At 45.4% G+C, this 20,138-nt stretch overlaps 1 non-coding gene and 2 pseudogenes across 1 annotated transcript; 2 read left to right on the forward strand and 1 right to left on the reverse strand.

The window, feature by feature from the left end:
* The first annotated feature begins 500 nt into the window (after positions 1-500).
* LOC119334785 lies at positions 501-694 on the forward strand. The gene has a single exon (XR_005161549.1). It is a non-coding gene; the product is annotated as a U2 spliceosomal RNA (small nuclear RNA).
* A 455-nt stretch (positions 695-1,149) lies between these two features.
* Positions 1,150-4,288, reverse strand: LOC119333775 (annotated as a pseudogene).
* Positions 4,289-5,458: 1,170 nt separating this feature from the next.
* On the forward strand, positions 5,459-5,633 carry LOC119334790 (annotated as a pseudogene).
* Positions 5,634-20,138: the final 14,505 nt, after the last annotated feature.

Raw genomic sequence — 20,138 nt, forward strand, 5'->3', positions numbered from 1 at the left:
GTTTTGTATAGTCTGCTTGGCAGTCCAAATTGCCATCACAAAGTTGAACGAGTGATCACCAAACAGAAGAATCCGGCGTCCCTGCAAGCGTCGTCCAGGAAACCCTCGTCGTCGGCCATGGAAGGATCATCGATCTTCTCGACGAGCTGGCTGATATCTCATCATGCAAAGAGGAAAAGAGAACTCACTTTTCATATTTTCAAAAAAAAGAGAACTCACTTTTGAGATAAACAAACAGTGCATCAACCATATCACCTTAACACGACTGGTGCGGAAAAGAGAAATTTAAAAGGATAAACATGTATCGATCAGCTGCATGTCCTCTAGGAGAACTACTTGTTCCGTCAGACCGTCACACTCCAACATCCAGTCTGCTGAGTTCAGAGAGGGCGCAGAATGTCTGAATAATAACTCGTGAATTCAGAGAAGACTGCAGCAACATATATTTCTGAATAACTCATGAACGCACTGTTGAATTTCTCTTTCAGAAAGGATGAGGAATCAGGCCTGGCTTTTGGCTAAGATCAAGTGTAGTATCTGTTCTTATCAGTTTAATATCTGATATGTGGGCCATGTGCCCATAGTGATATTAAATTTATTTTTTGTGGGGGAGGGACCACCACAATGGCTTGCCATTGGGTCCCTCGGGTGTCGCCCAGTGCCTTGCACTACTGCCTGGGCAGGCGCACCCCAACCAAAACAATTTTAAATTTTGATTTGTTCTGCCAAAGTGCTTTGAAGTTCAGTCTGCATCCAGTTTGTGAGTGAGAAGATATGTTCATTCGGAACCCCCAAAATGCTTGTAGGACAGGAGGTTGAGCCGTTGGTAGGTTGTTCTTGAGATGGAACTCAGTGTTGTTCCGTTGGTAGATTGGCAAAGGACCGAGATGCCCGGGAGGCTCGAACCGACATAATCACCTTCTATAGAAAAACTGGTGGAGTTTCTAGCCTTTTCGTTGAAAAAAAGATCTCTACGTATGAGCATAACAAATAGAGTGACTGTTCATTGTGCCTGCAAAGTGAGCGCTTTGCCATGGCACTCCTTTGCCTGGTCACAACACACCGGGATAGTTTGTCAACATGTTTTATTGACGAAGCGCCGTGGCCGGTCCCCAACGTTTCCAGTACATGCTAATGCTACAGAAACTGTTACATAACGAAGTTGGTGAGAACTTTCTGCACCAGGTGCTCCCCATACACCACCTTCTCATACTTGGCAACGCCGCCGGTTTTCTCTCGGCACAACTCCACGGGCTCCACCGCAGCGTCAAAGTTCGACTGCATATACAGGCCATTTGTTTCAGAAAAAAACATCGAGTATAAGCAACTCAATCGGTACAGCCATACATATCATAAATATGTTCGTCCGCGAGAGGGCTATACATACATACATACCTCATAGAAGAATGCGACAGATACACGGTAGCTACAAGAAAATGATTTACAATTGATAAGGTTGCTACAAGAAAAGACTGAATTAGGCGGACAAAACAGATAAAATTCAGTGAAGTTGCAAACAAGGAAACCTTCAGCATGTCTCCGATGTTGCAAACGAAGGTCCCGGGTACGGGCTTGGCTTATATCCACTCACCAGACTGGTTCCTTACCTGATACCAAATTTACTAAAGAGTTTCAGCAGATCAATCTCCTTGCTTCTTGACAGAGGAAACAGAGGGCATAGATGGATAATAGTACAAGATATGTGTGCTAGTGAAGTAATAAGTATCTCAAGAGCACAGATATCACCGTCCTGATTCACCAGTGTCAAAAAGGCCTCAGTTTAACAAAATGAGGAAAAGTATTCCCCCCAGGATTTTTGGTTTAATGTTTTGAAAAATACCATATGCGTTTTTCCTAAAAAGGCAAACATATTATTCTAGTATTGACTTAAAGAACACGATACAGTGTTCTAGTATTGACTTAAAGAACACGATACAATGTACTAACCATAATCTGTGTGAGCTCCACTGAATTGATCATAGGATGCATGGTGTATCGAAGAAAAGCAGTCAGATGTATCCACCCAAGTAAGCATAAGACAAATATGTTTTTTTGTGTGCTTACCATCCAATATCAATGCGTGGTGGGATGCCAGCTGAGAATGGATAGCCAATCAATCTGAGAACCCAGAAAGCATCTCCTGTTGTTCCGCCTTCGAAAGCATCCAACTGCGCGCCCAGTGCCAAGGCTATGCCTCGCATGATCTTCCTTGAAAGATCTGAAATAAAAAATGGCATGATAAACACTGTCAGATACGATCGATGAGCATAAAAGAATAAGTAATTCAGATAAGTGGACTTTGTAGAAGGCTTATATAGTTTTCCAGCAGCGTGTCAAAATTTGATGGATAATCTGGCCTGCATGGAAGATAAACTATTCAGCTCTTTAAAGCGTATTAAGTAGTAAAGGAGCATTTTTTTACATGGTGAACATACTGACATCAATAGGTGTCTAACAGTGTTACCTTCAGAAAAGCAGGCAGTGAACCGTTTTCAGAAAAAAATGTGACGACGGCTCTCTAAAATATACCTTCAGAGAAAAGAACAGAGAAGGGATCCTAAAGAAAAACAGAGAAGGGAAGTTGAAAACATACCACAAATTAGATTCTTCCATTGGTTTAGCATGATTACCATATCTGCCCGGTTCGATAGGCATGTAGCATTGCAAATTTTTTCTAAGGGTTTAGCTAAAAATGACAGAACAATTTAAACAAGTATTACAAGAAATTGAGGGACAGATGAACTTACATGAATTGCTTCATGCATATTAGGTTTACCCTTGGTAACATTTTCTCCCACTCTCTGATACCCTCTGATGATAGACCACAAGAAAGTTCATTGCATATGTACTTATGTAGAGATATTCCAAGGACCAAACAACTAGCTACAAGAAGAGTTGGGTTTTTATTCAGATATCACACCTATAATCACTCTGAGGTGTCATTTTGATCTTCAATTTTTCCTCGTGAGGGAGCTGAAAGAACTTCTGTGTGACGTCCCTGACTTCCATCATTAGCGACTCATCCCATGGCCTTTCTGTTAATAATGGACATCCGGTCTGCTGAGTTCTTTGAGGGTGGAGAATGTCTGAATAATAACTCGTGAATTCAGAGAAGACTGCAGCAACCTATGTTCTGAATAACTCATGAACGCACTTGCAGAATTGCTCTTTCAGAAAGGATGGTGGAACTGAGCCCGGATTCCGCCCGCTACTGACAACAGCGCTCGGCCGTGACCCCTGATGGATAAAGCATCTCCAGCCGTTGGCCCCCAAGGAGGCGCTAAAAATCGCCCCTGGGGCGCACCAGCGCAAAACGCGCGCTGGGGGCGTGATGCCAGTCGCAGCGCCGACGAATTTTCGTGAAAATTAAAGTGAGGCACAAACATGGCGCAAATTCAACCATTTTCGGCGAGTTCATACATATTTCGGCAAGTTCAAACCAAATTCAACCAAACACGGCGAGAGTTTATACATATTTAAAATATTTTATAAAAAAGAAAAAAAAACACTACTAGGCCCGCCGTCTCCCTCGCCTCGCCGCTCGTCACCGTTCTACATGCCGAGGAGGATATAGAACCGCGTGTAGTCGCCACCGTCATCGTCGTCGTCGTCGCCTCCGCCGCGGCCGCCATCCCTGCTGCAACCCTCCCCCGGTTGGCGCGGCGGGTTGGACGGTCCGGCGGCGTCCTCGTCGTCGTCGCTGTCGAGGATCACGACGCCGTGCTCGTCCTCGCGCCCACGCTTGCGGGCGGCGATCTCCTCCAGGGCCCGACGCTGTCGGACCATCTCGTCGCGGAGGTAGTCGTCGCGCGCCCACCGTAGGGCGTCCTCGTCGGAGAAGCCGCGCCGAGCTAGCTCCTCGTACTCCGGGGGGAGGCTGGGCTCCGGTTTGGGTGGGACGAAGACGAGGCGGCCAGAGGCGGGGGTGGAGTCGGCGATGCGGACACCGGAGCGGCGGGTGCGCCGGCTGACAGGCGTGTCCTGGGGCTCCGGCTTGACGGGGCGGAGGCAGGGAGAGCCGGTCGACCGACCGGACGAGGAGGAGGACGCCCCAGGGTCCATGCACCTCGGCGTCCACGAGCTCCCACAGCGGCGAGAGAAGGACGGGGGCTCGGGGTACTCCAGCCTCGGCGTGTTGCCGCCCTCGATGTACTCGAGGACGGCCTCCAGCGTTGGTGGCTTCGAGCTGCTCGGCGTGACGGCGGCGGAAGTACGGCTCCCAGAGCGGACTGTCGGGGACGTAGCGCGGCCCTCCCTCGCCGCCCGCGGCAGGGAGGCGCAGATACATGCGATCTCCGCACGCCGTGCCACCCCGGTGGGCGGTGGTGGCACCGGGACCCCGCCGGCGCTGATTCTCCACGCTCCGGGCACCCGCATGTCCAGCAGGACCGGGTACTCGGCCTCGAAGAGGAGCCATGCTTCGTCCTCATGAAGGTGGTGGCGGCTGAAGCCGTTCGCCGCCGCGCCGTCGCCTGGGAATCGTTCGGCCATTTATTTGAACTGGGACGGCGAGGGGAGAGGGAGGAAGGGGAGAGAGGGTGCGTCAGCGGTGGAGACTCTGTGCGTGCCACCGGCGCGCTGGGGGTCGGCTTATATAGGTGGAGGTGCCGCGAGCATGCGTGGCCGCCGCGTCTACGCGTGGCATGCGCGGGGACACGCGTCGTCACGCCTTCACTGCGCTGCCCGTGAGGCATCAACGGCGGAGGCTAACCGGCGCGGCAGCGTGCGGCAGCTTTGGCATTGATTCGCCGCGGGAAACGAGGCGATGAGGACGATGAAGCGGCGAGAAGCGAGACGAGTCGCTGGCAAGGAGGGCCCGTGGCTCTTTCGCGCCAAAAACGATTTGCCCAGTGCCCCCGAGCAGCCCCCAGCACGCCGGATTTGGGTTGGGTCCGCCGGCGCCAATTTCAGTCCGAGCCGACGAAAATTGGGTCCTTGGGGCGTGACTGGGCCAATTTTTTAGCACCGACGGCCGAAAAGTCGTCTTGGGGGTCTTGTTGAGGGCGCGGCTAAAGATGCTCTTAGCTGTAGATATATATAGCTCCGGGCGTGTGCACACGGCTGATTCTCGGCAGACTGCCCCTCGAGCCGTGGCGTTCGCCAGCGCTGTGATCGCAAAACAGCGGCGCGAGCAACTCATTAGCCAGCGCTGTGATCGTAAAATAGGCCTTGCAAAAGGCCTTCTATGTTTAGGCCCACGCAAGAGGCTGGCTTGGTGGCATTGCACCGTCAGGCGCGAGCAGTTCGTTTAGTACCACCTCGCTAGGTGAGGAGAGGACAGGAGGTAGGAGGGGACTATATTTCGGTGCCTTAAGGCACCTGCCTTTGTATCTATGACATGTGGGCCCAACAAGTGGCTAGCCCACATGTCAGTGACCCAAAGGCAGGTGCCTTTAAGGCACCGAAGCTGCGTCCGGTAGGAGGGGATAAATAGAGGGGTAGGGCAGCGATTCAACTCATATCTTTCTCGGCTTTTTGGCTAAGATCAAGTGTAGTATCTGTTCTTATCAGTTTAATATTTGATATGTGAATCATGTGCCCACAATGATATTAAATTTATTTTTTATGGGAGAGAGACCACCACAATGGCTTGCCATTTGGTCCCTCAGGTGTTGCCCATCAACTTAAAATTTTCATTTCTTGAGATGGGATGCTTGTAATTAGATCAAGGCCAGAGGCCCTCAGATTAGCCTTATCCCTTCGCACAAAAGCCAACTCTCTCCTTCTTCCTCACGCACGCATTCCTCGTCAGAAGAAAAAAGGGGGGTATCCCTTCGCACAAAAGTCAATTCTCTCCTTCCTCACGCACACAATCCTCGTCAGAAGAAAAAAGGGGAGCGCCGCATGCAGCCCGCATGCACCCACGCCTCCGGTCAATCCCCGACCACCTGCCCCACCCCCACCACGCAAGTCACCGCCCTCGCCGCGGGTCGGAGTTTGCCGTCGCCGTGTCTCTAAAGGAAATATGCCCTAGAGGCAATAATAAAATTATTATTTTTTTCTTATATCATGATAAATGTTTATTATTCATGCTAGAATTGTATTAACCGGAAACATAATACATGTGTGAATACATAGACAAACAGAGTGTCACTAGTATGCCCCTACTTGACTAGCTCGTTGATCAAAGATGGTTATGTTTCCTAACCATAGGCATGCGTTGTCATTTGATTAACGGGATCACATCATTAGGAGAATGATGTGATTGACTTGACCCATTCCGTTAGCTTAGCACTTGATCGTTTAGTTTGTTGCTATTGCTTTCTTCATGACTTATACATGTTCCTATGACTATGAGATTATGCAACTCCCATTTACCGGAGGAACACTTTGTGTGCTACCAAACGTCACAACGTAACTGGGTGATTATAAAGGTGCTCTACAGGTGTCTCCGAAGGTACTTGTTGGGTTGGCGTATTTCGAGATTAGGATTTGTCACTCCGATTGTTGGAGAGGTATCTCTGGGCCCTCTCGGTAATGCACATCACCTAAGCCTTGCAAGCATTGCAACTAATGAGTTAGTTGCGAGATGATGTATTACGGAACGAGTAAAGAGACTTGCCGATAACGAGATTGAACTAGGTATTGAGATGCCGACGATCGAATCTCGGGCAAGTAACATACCGATGACAAAGGGAACAACGTATGTTGTTATGCGGTCTGACCGATAAAGATCTTCGTAGAATATGTAGGAGCCAATATGAGCATCCAGGTTCCGCTATTGGTTGTTGACCGGAGACGTGTCTCGGTCATGTCTACATAGTTCTCGAACCCGTAGGGTCTGCACGCTTAACGCTACGATGACAGTTATATTATGAGTTTCTATGTTTTGATGTACCGAAGGACTTCGGAGTCCCGGATGAGATCGGGGACATGACGAGGAGTCTCGAAATGGTCGAGACGTAAAGATTGATATATTGGACGACTATATTCGGACTTCGGAAAGGTTCCGAGTGATTCGGGTATTTTTCGGAGTACTGGAGAGTTACGGGAATTCGCCGAGGAGTATATCGGCCTTATTGGGCCATACGGGAATAGAGGAGATAGGCCAAAAGGAAGGAGGCCTCCGCCCCCGTTCTGGTCCAAATTGGACAAGGGGTGCAGCCCCCTTTTCCTTCTCCCTCTCCTCCTCTTTCCTTCTGTCCTACTCCAACTAGGAAAGGAGGAGTCCTACTCCCGGTAGGAGTAGGACTCCCCCCTTGGCGCGCCCTTCTCCTAGGCCGGCCGCCTCCCCCTTGCTCCTTTATATACAGGGGCAGGGGGCACCTCTAGACACACAAGTTGATCAAGTTGATCGTATTTTAGCCGTGTGCGGTGCCCCCCTCCACCATAGTCCACCTCGATAATACTGTAGCGGTGCTTAGGCGAAGCCCTGCGTTGGTAGAATATCAACATCGTCAACACACCGTCGTGCTGACGAAACTCCCCCTCAACACTCGGCTGGATCGGAGTTAGAGGGACGCCATCGGGCTGAACGTGTGCTGAACTCGGAGGTGCCGTGCGTTCGGTACTTGATCGGTCGGATCATGAAGACGTACGACTACATCAACCGCGTTGTGCTAACACTTCCGCTTTCGGTCTACGAGGGTACGTGGACAACACTCTCCCCTCTTGTTGCTATGCATCACCATGATCTTGCGTGTGCGTAGGAATTTTTTTGAAATTACTACGTTCCCCAACAGTGGCATCCGAACCAGGTTTTATGCGTTGATGTTATTTGCACAAGTAGAACAAAAGTGAGTTGTGGGCGATATAAGTCATACTGCTTACCAGATGTCATACTTTGGTTCGACGGTATTGTTGGATGAAGCGGCCCGGACCGACATTACGCGTACACTTACGCGAGACTGGTTCTACCGACGGGCTTTGCACACAGGTGGCTGGCGGGTGTCAGTTTCTCCAACTTTAGTTGAACCGAGTGTGGCTACGCCCGGTCCTTGCGAAGGTTAAAACAGCACCAACTTGACAAACTATCGTTGTGGTTTTGATGCGTAGGTAAGAACGGTTCTTGCTAAGCCCATAGCAGCCACGTAAAACTTGCAACAACAAAGTAGAGGACGTCTAACTTGTTTTTGCAGGGCATGTTGTGATGTGATATGGTCAAGACATGATGCTAAATTTTATTGTATGAGATGATCATGTTTTGTAACCGAGTTATCGACAACTGGCCGGAGCCATATGGTTGTCGCTTTATTGTATGCAATGCAATCGCCCTGTAATGCTTTACTTTATCACTAAGCGGTAGCGATAGTCGTAGAAGCATAAGATTGGCGAGACGACAACGATGCTACGATGGAGATCAAGGTGTCGCGCCGGTGACGATGGTGATCATGACGGTGCTTCGGAGATGGAGATAACAAGCACAAGATGATGATGGCCATATCATATCACTTATATTGATTGCATGTGATGTTTATCTTTTATGCATCTTATCTTGCTTTGATTGACGGTAGCATCATAAGATGATCTCTCACTAAATTTCAAGATAAAAGTGTTCTCCCTGAGTATGCACCGTTGACAAAGTTCGTCGTGCCCAGACACCACGTGATGATCGGGTGTGATAAGCTCTACGTCCATCTACAACGGGTGCAAGCCAGTTTTGCACAAGCAGAATACTCGGGTTAAACTTGACGAGCCTAGCATATGCAGATATGGCCTCGGAACATTGAGAACGAAAGGTCGAGCGTGAATCATATAGTAGATATGATCAACATATTGATGTTCACCATTCAAAACTACTCCATTTCACGTGATGATCGGTTATGGTTTAGTTGATTTGGATCACGTGATCACTTAGAAGATTAGAGGGATGTCTTTCTAAGTGGGAGTTCTTAAGTAATATGATTAATTGAACTTTAATTTATCATGAACTTAGTCCTGGTAGAATTAGCATATCTATGTTGTAGATCAATAGCTCGCGTTATTGCTTCCCTATGTTTTATATGTGTTCCTAGAGAAAACTAAGTTGAAAGATGATAGTAGCAATGATGCAGACTGGGTCCGTGATATGAGGTTTATCCTCATTGCTGCATAGAAGAATTATGTCCTTGATGCACCGCTAGGTGACAAACCTATTGCAGGAGCAGATGCAGACGTTATGAACGTTTGGCTAGCTCAATATGATGACTACTTGATAGTTTAGTGCACCATGCTTAACGGCTTAGAATCGGGACTTCAAAGACGTTTTAAACGTCATGGACCATATGAGATGTTCTAGGAGTTGAAGTTAAATATTTCAAGCAAATATACCCGAGTTGAGAGATATGAAGTCTCCAACAAGTTCTATAGCTAAAAGATGGAGGAGAATAGCTCAAGCAGTGAGCATATGCTCAGATTGTCTGGGTACTACAATCGCTTGAATCAAGTGGGAGTTAATCTTACAGATAAGATAGTGATTGACAGAGTTCTCTAGTCACCATCACCAAGTTACTAGAACATCATGATGAACTATAGTATGCAAGGGATGACGAAAATGATTCCCGAGCTCTTCGTGATGTTGACATCGACGAAGGTAGAAATTGTTGGGGAACGTAGTAATTTCAAAAAATTTCCTACGCACACGCAAGATCATGGTGATGCATAGCAACGAGGGGAGAGTGTGATCTACGTACCTTGTAGATCGACAACGGAAGCATTTGGTTGATGTAGTCATACGTCTCCACGGCCCGACCGATCAAGCACCGAAACTACGGTACCTCCGAGTTCTAGCACACGTTCAGCTCGATGACGATCCCCGGACACCGATCCAGCAAAGTGTCGGGGAAGAGTTCCGTCAGCACGACGGCGTGGTGACGATCTTGATGCACTACTGTCGCAGGGCTTCGCCTAAGCACTGCTACAATATTATCGAGGACTATGGTGGAAGGGGGCACCGCACACGGCTAAGAATATGATCACGTGGATCAACTTGTGTCTCTCTGGGGTGCCCCTGCCTCTGTATATGAATGTTCAAGGGGGGGAGGCCGGCCGGCCATCATAGGGCGCGCCAGGAGGAGTCCTACTCCCTCCGGGAGTAGGACTTCTCCCCCAATCCTAGTTTGAATAGGATTCGCGAGGTGGAAAAGAGAGAGAGAGAGAGAGAAAGGAGGGGGGCGCCGGCCCCCTCTCTCCTTGTCCTATTCGGACTAGGGGGGAGGGGCGCGTGGCCCAGCCCTGGCCGCCTCTTCTCTTCTTCCACTAGGGCCCACTAAGGCCCATATATCTCCCGGGGGGTTCCGATAACCTCCCGGTACTCCGGTAAAATCCCGATTTCACCCGGAACACTTCCGATATCCAAACATAGGCTTCCAATATATAAATCTTTATGTCTCGACCATTTCGAGACTCCTCGTCATGTCCGTGATCACATCCGGGACTCCGAACAACCTTCGGTACATCAAAATGCATAAACTCATAATATAACTGTCATCGTAACCTTAAGCGTGCGGACCCTACGGGTTCGAGAACAATGTAGACATGACCGAGACATGTCTCCGGTCAATAACCAATAGTGGAACCTGGATGCTCATATTGGCTCCTACATATTCTACGAAGATCTTTATCGGTCAGACCGCATAACAACATACGTTGTTCCCTTTATCATCGGTATGTTACTTACCCGAGATTCGATCGTTGGTATCTCAATACCTAGTTCAATCTCGTTACCGGCAAGTCTCTTTACTCGTTCTGTAATACATCATCCCGCAACTAACTCATTAGTTGCAATGCTTGCAAGGCTTTAAGTGATGTGCATTACCGAGAGGGCCTAGAGATACCTCTCCGACAATCAGAGTGACAAATCCTAATCTCGAAATACGCCAACCCAACATGTACCTTTGGAGACACCTGTAGAGCTCCTTTATAATCACCCAGTTACGTTGTGACATTTGGTAGCACACAAAGTGTTCCTCTGGTAAACGGGAGTTGCATAATCTCATAGTCATAGGAACATGTATAAGTCATGAAGAAAGCAATAGCAACATACTAAACGATCGAGTGCTAAGCTAATGGAATGGGTCATGTCAATCAAATCATTCACTTAATGATGTGATCCTGTTAATCAAATAACAACTCCTTGTTCATGGTTAGGAAACATAACCATCTTTGATTAACGAGCTACTCAAGTAGAGGCATACTAGTGACACTCTGTTTGTCTATGTATTCACACATGTATTATGTTTCCGGTTAATACAATTCTAGCATGAATAATAAACATTTATCATGATATAAGGAAGTAAATAATAACTTTATTATTGCCTCTAGGGCATATTTCCTTCAGTCTCCCACTTGCACTAGAGTCAATAATCTAGATTACACAGTAATGATTCTAACACCCATGGAGCCTTGGTGCTGATCATGTTTTGCTCGTGGAAGAGGCTTAGTCAATGGGTCTGCAACATTCAGATCCGTATGTATCTTGCAAATCTCTATGTCTCCCACCTGGACTAGATCCCGGATGGAATTGAAGCGTCTCTTGATGTGCTTGGTTCTCTTGTGAAATCTGGATTCCTTTGCCCAGGCAATTGCACCAGTATTGTCACAAAAGATTTTCATTGGACCCGATGCACTAGGTATGACACCTAGATCGGATATGAACTCCTTCATCCAGACTCCTTCATTTGATGCTTCTGAAGCAGCTATGTATTCCTCTTCACACGTAGATCCCGCCATGACGCTTTGTTTAGAACTGCACCAACTGACAGCTCCACCGTTTAATGTAAACACGTATCCGGTTTGCGATTTAGAATCGTCCGGATCAGTGTCAAAGCTTGCATCAACGTAACCGTTTACGATGAGCTCTTTGTCACCTCCATATACGAGAAACATATCCTTAGTCCTTTTCAGGTACTTTAGGATGTTATTGACCGCTGTCCAGTGATCCACTCCTGGATTACTTTGGTACCTCCCTGCTAGACTTATAGCAAGGCACACATCAGGTCTGGTACACAGCATTGCATACATGATAGAGCCTATGGCTGAAGCATAGGGAACATCTTTCATATTCTCTCTATCTTCTGCAGTGGTCGGGCATTGAGTCTTACTCAACTTCACACCTTGTAACACAGGCAAGAACCCTTTCTTTGCTTGATCCATTTTGAACTTCTCCAAAACTTTGTCAAGGTATGTGCTTTGTGAAAGTCCAATTAAGCGTCTTGATCTATCTCTATAGATCTTAATGCCTAATATGTAAGCAGCTTCACCGAGGTCTTTCATTGAAAAACTCTTATTCAAGTATCCCTTTATGCTATCCAGAAATTCTATATCATTTCCAATTAGTAATATGTCATCTACATATAATGTCAGAAATGCTATAGAGCTCGCACTCACTTTCTTGTAAATACAGGCTTCTCCAAAAGTCTGTATAAAACCAAATGCTTTGATGACACTATCAAAGCGTTTATTCCAACTCCGAGAGGCTTGCACCAGTCCATAAATGGATCGCTGGAGCTTGCACACTTTGTTAGCTCCCTTTGGATCGACAAAACCTTCTGGTTGCATCATATACAACTCTTCTTCCAGAAATCCATTCAGGAATACAGTTTTGACATCCATCTGCCAAATTTCATAATCATAAAATGCGGCAATTGCTAACATGATTCGGACAGACTTAAGCATCGCTACGGGTGAGAAGGTCTCATCGTAGTCAATACCTTGAACTTGCCGAAAACCTTTTGCGACAAGTCGAGCTTTGTAGACAGTAATATTACCGTCAGCATCTGTCTTCTTCTTGAAGATCCATTTATTCTCAATTGCTTGCCGATCATCGGGCAAGTCAACCAAAGTCCATACTTTGTTCTCATACATGGATCCCATCTCAGATTTCATGGCTTCAAGCCATTTTGCGGAATCTGGGCTCACCATCGCTTCTTCATAGTTCGTAGGTTCATCATGATCTAGTAGCATGACTTGCAGAACAGGATTACCATACCACTCTGGCGCGGATCTTACCCTGGTTGATCTACGAGGTTTAGTAGTATCTTGTTCTGAAGTTTCATGATCATCATCATTAGCTTCCTCACTAACTGGTGTAGGTGTCACAAACAGTTTTCTGTGATGCACTACTTTCCAATAAGGGAGCAGGTACAGTTACCTCATCAAGTTCTACTTTCCTCCCACTCACTTCTTTCGAGAGAAACTCCTTCTCTAGAAAGTTTCCGAACTTAGCAACAAAAGTCTTGCCTTCGGATTTGTGATAGAAGGTGTATCCAATAGTCTCCTTTGGATATCCTATGAAGACACATTTCTCCGATTTGGGTTCGAGCTTATCAGGTTGAAGCCTTTTCACATAAGCATCGCAGCCCCAAACTTTCAGAAACGACAACTTTGGTTTCTTGCCAAACCACAGTTCATAAGGCGTCGTCTCAACGGATTTTGATGGTGCCCTATTTAACGTGAATGCAGCCGTCTCTAGAGCGTATCCCCAAAATGATAGCGGTAAATCAGTAAGAGACATCATAGATCGCACCATATCTAGTAAAGTACGATTACGACGTTCGGACACACCATTACACTGTGGTGTTCCGGGTGGCGTGAGTTGCGAAACTATTCCACAATTTTTCAAATGTACACCAAACTCGTAACTCAAATATTCTCCTCCACGATCAGATCGTAGGAATTTTATTTTCTTGTTACGATGATTTTCTACTTCACTCTGAAATTCTTTGAACTTTTCAAAAGTTTCAGACTTGTGTTTCATTAAGTAGATATACCCATATCTGCTTAAGTCATCTGTGAAGGTGAGAAAATAACGATATCCGCCACGAGCCTCAATATTCATCGGACCACATACATCTGTATGTATGATTTCCAACAAATCTGTTGCTCTCTCCATAGTACCGGAGAACGGTGTTTTAGTCATCTTGCCCATGAGGCATGGTTCGCAAGCACCAAGTGATTCATAGTCAAGTGGTTCCAAAAGTCCATCAGTATGGAGTTTCTTCATGCGCTTTACACCGATATGACCTAAACGGCAGTGCCACAAATAGGTTGCACTATCATTATCAAGTCTGCATCTTTTGGCTTCAACATTATGAATATGTGTTACTACTATCGAGATTCAATAAGAATAGACCACTCTTCAAGGGTGCATGACCATAAAAGATATTACTCATATAAATAGAACAACCATTATTCTCCGATTTAAATGAATAACCATCTCGCATCAAACAAGATCCAGATATAATGTTCATGCTTAACGCTGGCACCAAATAACAATTATTTAGGTCTAATATTAATCCCGAAGGTAGATGTAGAGGTAGCGTGCCGACTGCGATCACATCGACTTTGGAACCGTTTCCCACGCGCATCGTCACCTCGTGCTTAGCCAATCTTCGCTTAATCCATAGTCCCTGTTTCGAGTTGCAAATATTAGCAACAGAACCAGTATCAAATACCCAGGTGCTACTGCGAGCATTAGTAAGGTACACATATACCTTTGTTCACCTTGCCATCCTTCTTATCCGCCAAACTTGGGGCAGTTCCGCTTCCAGTGACCAGTCTGCTTGCAGTAGAAGCACTCAGTTTCAGGCTTAGGTACAGGTTTGGGTTTCTTCTCTTGAGTAGCAACTTGCTTGCTGTTCTTTTTGAAGTTCCCCTTCTTCTTCCCTTTGCCCTTTTTCTTGAAACTAGTGGTCTTGTTGACCATCAACACTTGATGCTCCTTCTTGATTTCTACCTCCGCAGCTTTCAGCATCGCGAAGAGCTCGGGAATAGTCTTATTCATCCCTTGCATATTATAGTTCATCACGAAACTCTTGTAGCTTGGTGGCAGTGATTGGAGAATTCTGTCAATGACACAATCATCTGGAAGATTAACTCCCAATTGAATCAAGTGATTATTATACCCAGACATTTTGAGTATATGCTCACTGACAGAACTGTTCTCCTCCATCTTACAGCTATAGAACTTATTGGAGACTTCATATCTCTTAATCCGGGCATTTGCTTGAAATATTAACTTCAACTCCTAGAACATCTCATATGCTCCATGACGTTCAAAACGTCGTTGAAGTCTCGATTCTAAGCCGTAAAGCATGGCACACTGAACTATTGAGTAGTCATCAGCTTTGCTCTGCCAGACGTTCATAACATCCGGCGTTACTCCAGCAGCAGGCCTGGCACCCAGCGGTGCTTCCAGGACGTAATTCTTCTGTGCAGCAATGAGGATAATCCTCAAGTTACGGACCCAGTCCGTGTAATTGCTACCATCATATTTCAACTTTGCTTTCTCAAGGAACGCATTAAAATTCAACGGAACAACAGCACGAGCCATCTATCTACAATCAAGCATAAACAAGTAAGATACTTATCAGGTACTAAGTTTCATGATAAATTTAAGTTCAGTTAATTTACTTAAAGAACTCCCACTTAGATAGACATCCCTCTAATCCTCTAAGTGATTACATGATCCAAATCAACTAAACCATGTCCGATCATCATGTGAGATGGAGTAGTTTCATTGGTGAACATCACTATGTTGATCATATCTACTATATGATTCACGCTCGACCTTTCGGTCTCCGTGTTCCGAGGCCATATCTGTATATGCTTGGCTCGTCAAGTATAACCTGAGTATTCCGCGTGTGCAACTGTTTTGCACCCATTGTATTTGAACGTAGAGCCTATCACACCCATGATCACCTGGTGTCTCAGCACGAAGAACTTTCGCAACAGTGCATACTCTGGGAGAACACTTCTTGATAATTAGTAAGAGATCATCTTATAATGCTACCGTCAATCAAAGCAAGATAAGATGCATAAAAGATAAACATCACATGCAATCAATATAAGTGATATGATATGGCCATCATCATCTTGTGCTTGTGATCTCCATCTCCGAAGCACCGTTGTGATGACCATCGTCACCGGTGTTACACCTTGATCTCCATCGTAGCATCGTTGTCATCTCGCCAAGCTTGTGCTTCCACGACTATCGCTACCGCTTAGTGATAAAGTAAAGCATTACATCGCGATTGCATTGCATACAATAAAGCGACAACCATATGGCTCGTGCCAGTTGCCGATAACTCGGTTACAAAACATGATCATCTCATACAATAAAATTCAGCATCATGTCTTGACCATATCACATCACAACATGCCCTGCAAAAACAAGTTAGATGTCCTCTACTTTGTTGTTGCAAGTTTTACGTGGCTGCTACGGGCTTAAGCAAGAACTAATCTTACCTACACATCAAAACCACAACGATAGTTTGTCAAGTTGGTGCTGTTTTAACCTTCGCAAGGACCGGGCGTAGCCACACTTGGTTCAACTAAAGTTGGAGAAACTGTCACCCGCAAGCCACCTATGTGCAAAGCACGTCGGGAGAACCGGTCTCGCGTAAGCGTACGCGTAATGTCGGTCTGGGCCGCTTCGTCCAACAATACCGCCGAACCAAAGTATGACATGCTGGTAAGCAGTATGACTTATATCGCCCACAACTCACTTGTGTTCTACTCGTGCATATAACATCAACATATAAAACCTAGGCTCGGATGCCACTGTTGGGGAACGTTGTAATTTCAAAAAAATTCCTACGCACACGCAAGATCATGGTGATGCATAGCAACGAGGGGAGAGTGTGATCTACATACCTTGTAGATCGACAACGGAAGCGTTTGGTTGATGTAGTCGTACGTCTCCACGGCCCGACCGATCAAGCACTGAAACTACGGTACCTCCGAGTTCTAGCACATGTTCAGCTCGATGACGATCCCTGGAGTCCGATCTAGCAAAGTGTCGGGGAAGAGTTCCGTCAGCACGACGGCGTGGTGACGATCTTGATGCACTACTGTCGCAGGGCTTCGCCTAAGCACGGCTACAATATTATCGAGGACTATGGTGGAAGGGGGCACCGCACACGGCTAAGAATATGATCACGTGGATCAACTTGTGTCTCTCTGGGGTGCCCCTGCCTCTGTATATAAATGTTCAAGGGGGGAGGCCGGCCGGCCATCATAGGGCGCGCCAGGAGGAGTCTTACTCCCTCCTGGAGTAGGACTTCTCCCCCAATCCTAGTTGGAATAGGATTCGCGAGGTGGAAAAGAGAGAGAGAGAGAGAAAGGAGGGGGGCGCCGGCCCCCTCTCTCCTTGTCCTATTCGGACTAGGGGGGAGGGGCGCGTGGCCCAGCCCTGGCCGCCTCTTCTCTTCTTCCACTAGGGCCCACTAAGGCCCATATAGCTCCTGGGGGGTTCCTGTAACCTCCCGGTACTCTGGTAAAATCCCGATTTCACCCGGAACACTTCTGATATCCAAACATAGGCTTCCAATATATAAATCTTTATGTCTCGACCATTTCGAGACTCCTCGTCATGTCCGTGGTCACATCCGGGACTCCGAACAACCTTCGGTACATCAAAATGCATAAACTCATAATATAACTGTCATCGTAACCTTAAGCGTGCGGACCCTACGGGTTCGAGAACAATGTAGACATGACCGAGACATGTCTCCGGTCAATAACCAATACCGGAACCTGGATGCTCATATTGGCTCCTACATATTCTACGAAGATCTTTATCGGCCAGACCGCATAACAACATACGTTGTTCCCTTTGTCATCGGTATGTTACTTACCCGAGATTCGATCGTCGGTATCTCAATACCTAGTTCAATCTCGTTACCGGCAAGTCTCTTTACTCGTTCTGTAATACATCATCCCGCAACTAACTCATTAGTTGCAATGCTTGCAAGGCTTTAAGTGATGTGCATTACCGAGAGGGCCCAGAGATACCTCTCCGACAATCGGAGTGACAAATCCTAATCTCGAAATACGCCAACCTAACATGTACCTTTGGAGACACCTGTAGAGCTCCTTTATAATCACCCAGTTACGTTGTGACGTTTGGTAGCACACAAAGTGTTCCTCTGGTAAACGGGAGTTGCATAATCTCATAGTCATAGGAACATGTATAAGTCATGAAGAAAGCAATAGCAACATACTAAATGATCGGGTGCTAAGCTAATGGAATGGGTCATGTCAATCATATCATTCACTTAATGATGTGATCCCGTTAATCAAATAACAACTCCTTGTTCATGGTTAGGAAACATAACCATCTTTGATTAACGAGCTAGTCAAGTAGAGGCATACTAGTGACACTCTATTTGTCTATGTATTCACACATGTATTATGTTTCCGGTTAATACAATTCTAGCATGAATAATAAACATTTATCATGATATAAGGAAATAAATAATAACTTTATTATTGCCTCTAGGGCATATTTCCTTCAGAAATCAAGAAAGAGCATCAAGTGTTGATGATTGACAAGTACACTAGTTTCAAGAAAAGGGCAAAGGGAAAGAAAGGGAACTTCAAGTAGAATGACAAGCAAGTTGTCACTCCCGTGAAGAAGCCCAAAGCTGGACCAAAGCCTGAAACTGAGTACTTCTACTGCAAAGGAAATGATCACTGGCAGCGGAAATTCCCTGAATATTTGGTGGATAAGAAAGATGGCAAAGTGAACAAAGGGTATATTTTATATACAAGTTATTGATGTGTGCCTTACTAGTATTTATAGTAGCCCCTGAGTATTTGATACTTGTTCGGTTGCTAAAATTAGCAACTCGAAACAGGAGTTACAGAATGAACAGAGACTAGTTAAGGGTGAAGCGACGATGTGTGTTGGAATTGGTTCCAAGATTGATATGATCATCATCGCACACTCCCTATACTTTCGAGATTAGTGTTGAACCTAAATAAGTGTTATTTGGTGTTTACATTGAGCATAAATATGATTTGATTTTGTTTATTGCAATACGGTTATTCATTTAAGTTAGAGAACAATTGTTGTTCTGTTTACATGAATAGAACCTTCGATGTTCATACACACCAATAAAAATGGTTTGTTGAATCTCGATCATAGTGACACACATATTCATAATATCACTACTAGAAAAAGGGCTGCTAGTGGCGCACCTATTTTCGCTACTAATGGCGCACTACTGGTGCACCACTAGCATCACGCCATTAGAATTTTTTTCTAATGGCGCACCTGTGGTGCGCCATTAGAATCGCACCACATAGAAGTGCGCCATTAGTAACAATTTTTTTTCAAATTTTTTTTCCAGATTTTTTTTAAATTTTTTTCAAAAATTTTCAATTTTTTTTCGTTTTTTTCTTAATCTCAGGTCATTATGTCTTAATCTCGGTTCAATATGCTTAATCCCAGGTCAAATCGCACTCCGTGGTCAAACTTCCCGAAAGGTCACCCATCCTCACACTACTCCAGCCCATGCATGCTTAACTTTAGAGTTCTATCCAACCCCAGCAACAGCTCACTTCACAGACACTTGTTGATATATCTAGCATATCAATCCTATTATACCTTGTTGATGTCTAGGACTTTGTTCATGTTCATGACTATGATGAAATTTTGAAAAATATTTCAAACTTCCCGGTCATATTACGTATCAATTTTTGAAAAAAAAAATTTAAAAAAATTTCAAAACCTTTTTTTTGAATTTTTTTGCCTCTAGATCTTGAAAGCCCCGTAACTTTTTTGTGTTAGGTTTTTGGGGATTTTGAAATGTTTAACGGGGTTCCCCCTGTTATGTTTCGGATGTAACTTTTTGAGTAGATGATTTTTCATATATAAAACTTTTTAATCTGAGTTCGTATGCAAAAGTTATGCCCATTTTACAAATTTCCAGAGAGATTTTGCAAATAAAGTCAAAATTTATATTTATAAATTTTTCCAACAACTAGACCACATATCACATGGCAAACTTATTTTCTTTTATTTTTTTGACATTTTTATCATTTTTTTATTTTTTTTAAACTGAAAAGGCGGTCCACAGGGGGGGGGTGCATTCGGTGGAAGCCGGGCAAACTAGTAATGGCGCACCGTGGGGTGGTGCGCCATTAGTAGTTAAACTAGTAATGGCGCACCACACCCACGGTGCGCCATTAATAGTTTTGAAAAAAAATATAAAAAAATTTGAATTTTTTTGAAAAAAACTTAGTAGTGGCGCACCAGTGGACAGTACGCCATTACTAGTTAAAAACTAGTAATGGCGCACTGTCCACTGGTGCGCCATTACTAACAAATTTTTTTTTACTTTTTTTTCAAAACTTCTAATGGCGCACCGTGGGTGTGGTGCGCCATTACTCTGTCAACTAGTAATGGCGCACGACACCCACGGTGCGCCATTAGT

Source organism: Triticum dicoccoides, chromosome 7A (genome assembly GCF_002162155.2).
Source record: "Triticum dicoccoides isolate Atlit2015 ecotype Zavitan chromosome 7A, WEW_v2.0, whole genome shotgun sequence".
Lineage (NCBI taxonomy): Eukaryota > Viridiplantae > Streptophyta > Magnoliopsida > Poales > Poaceae > Triticum > Triticum dicoccoides.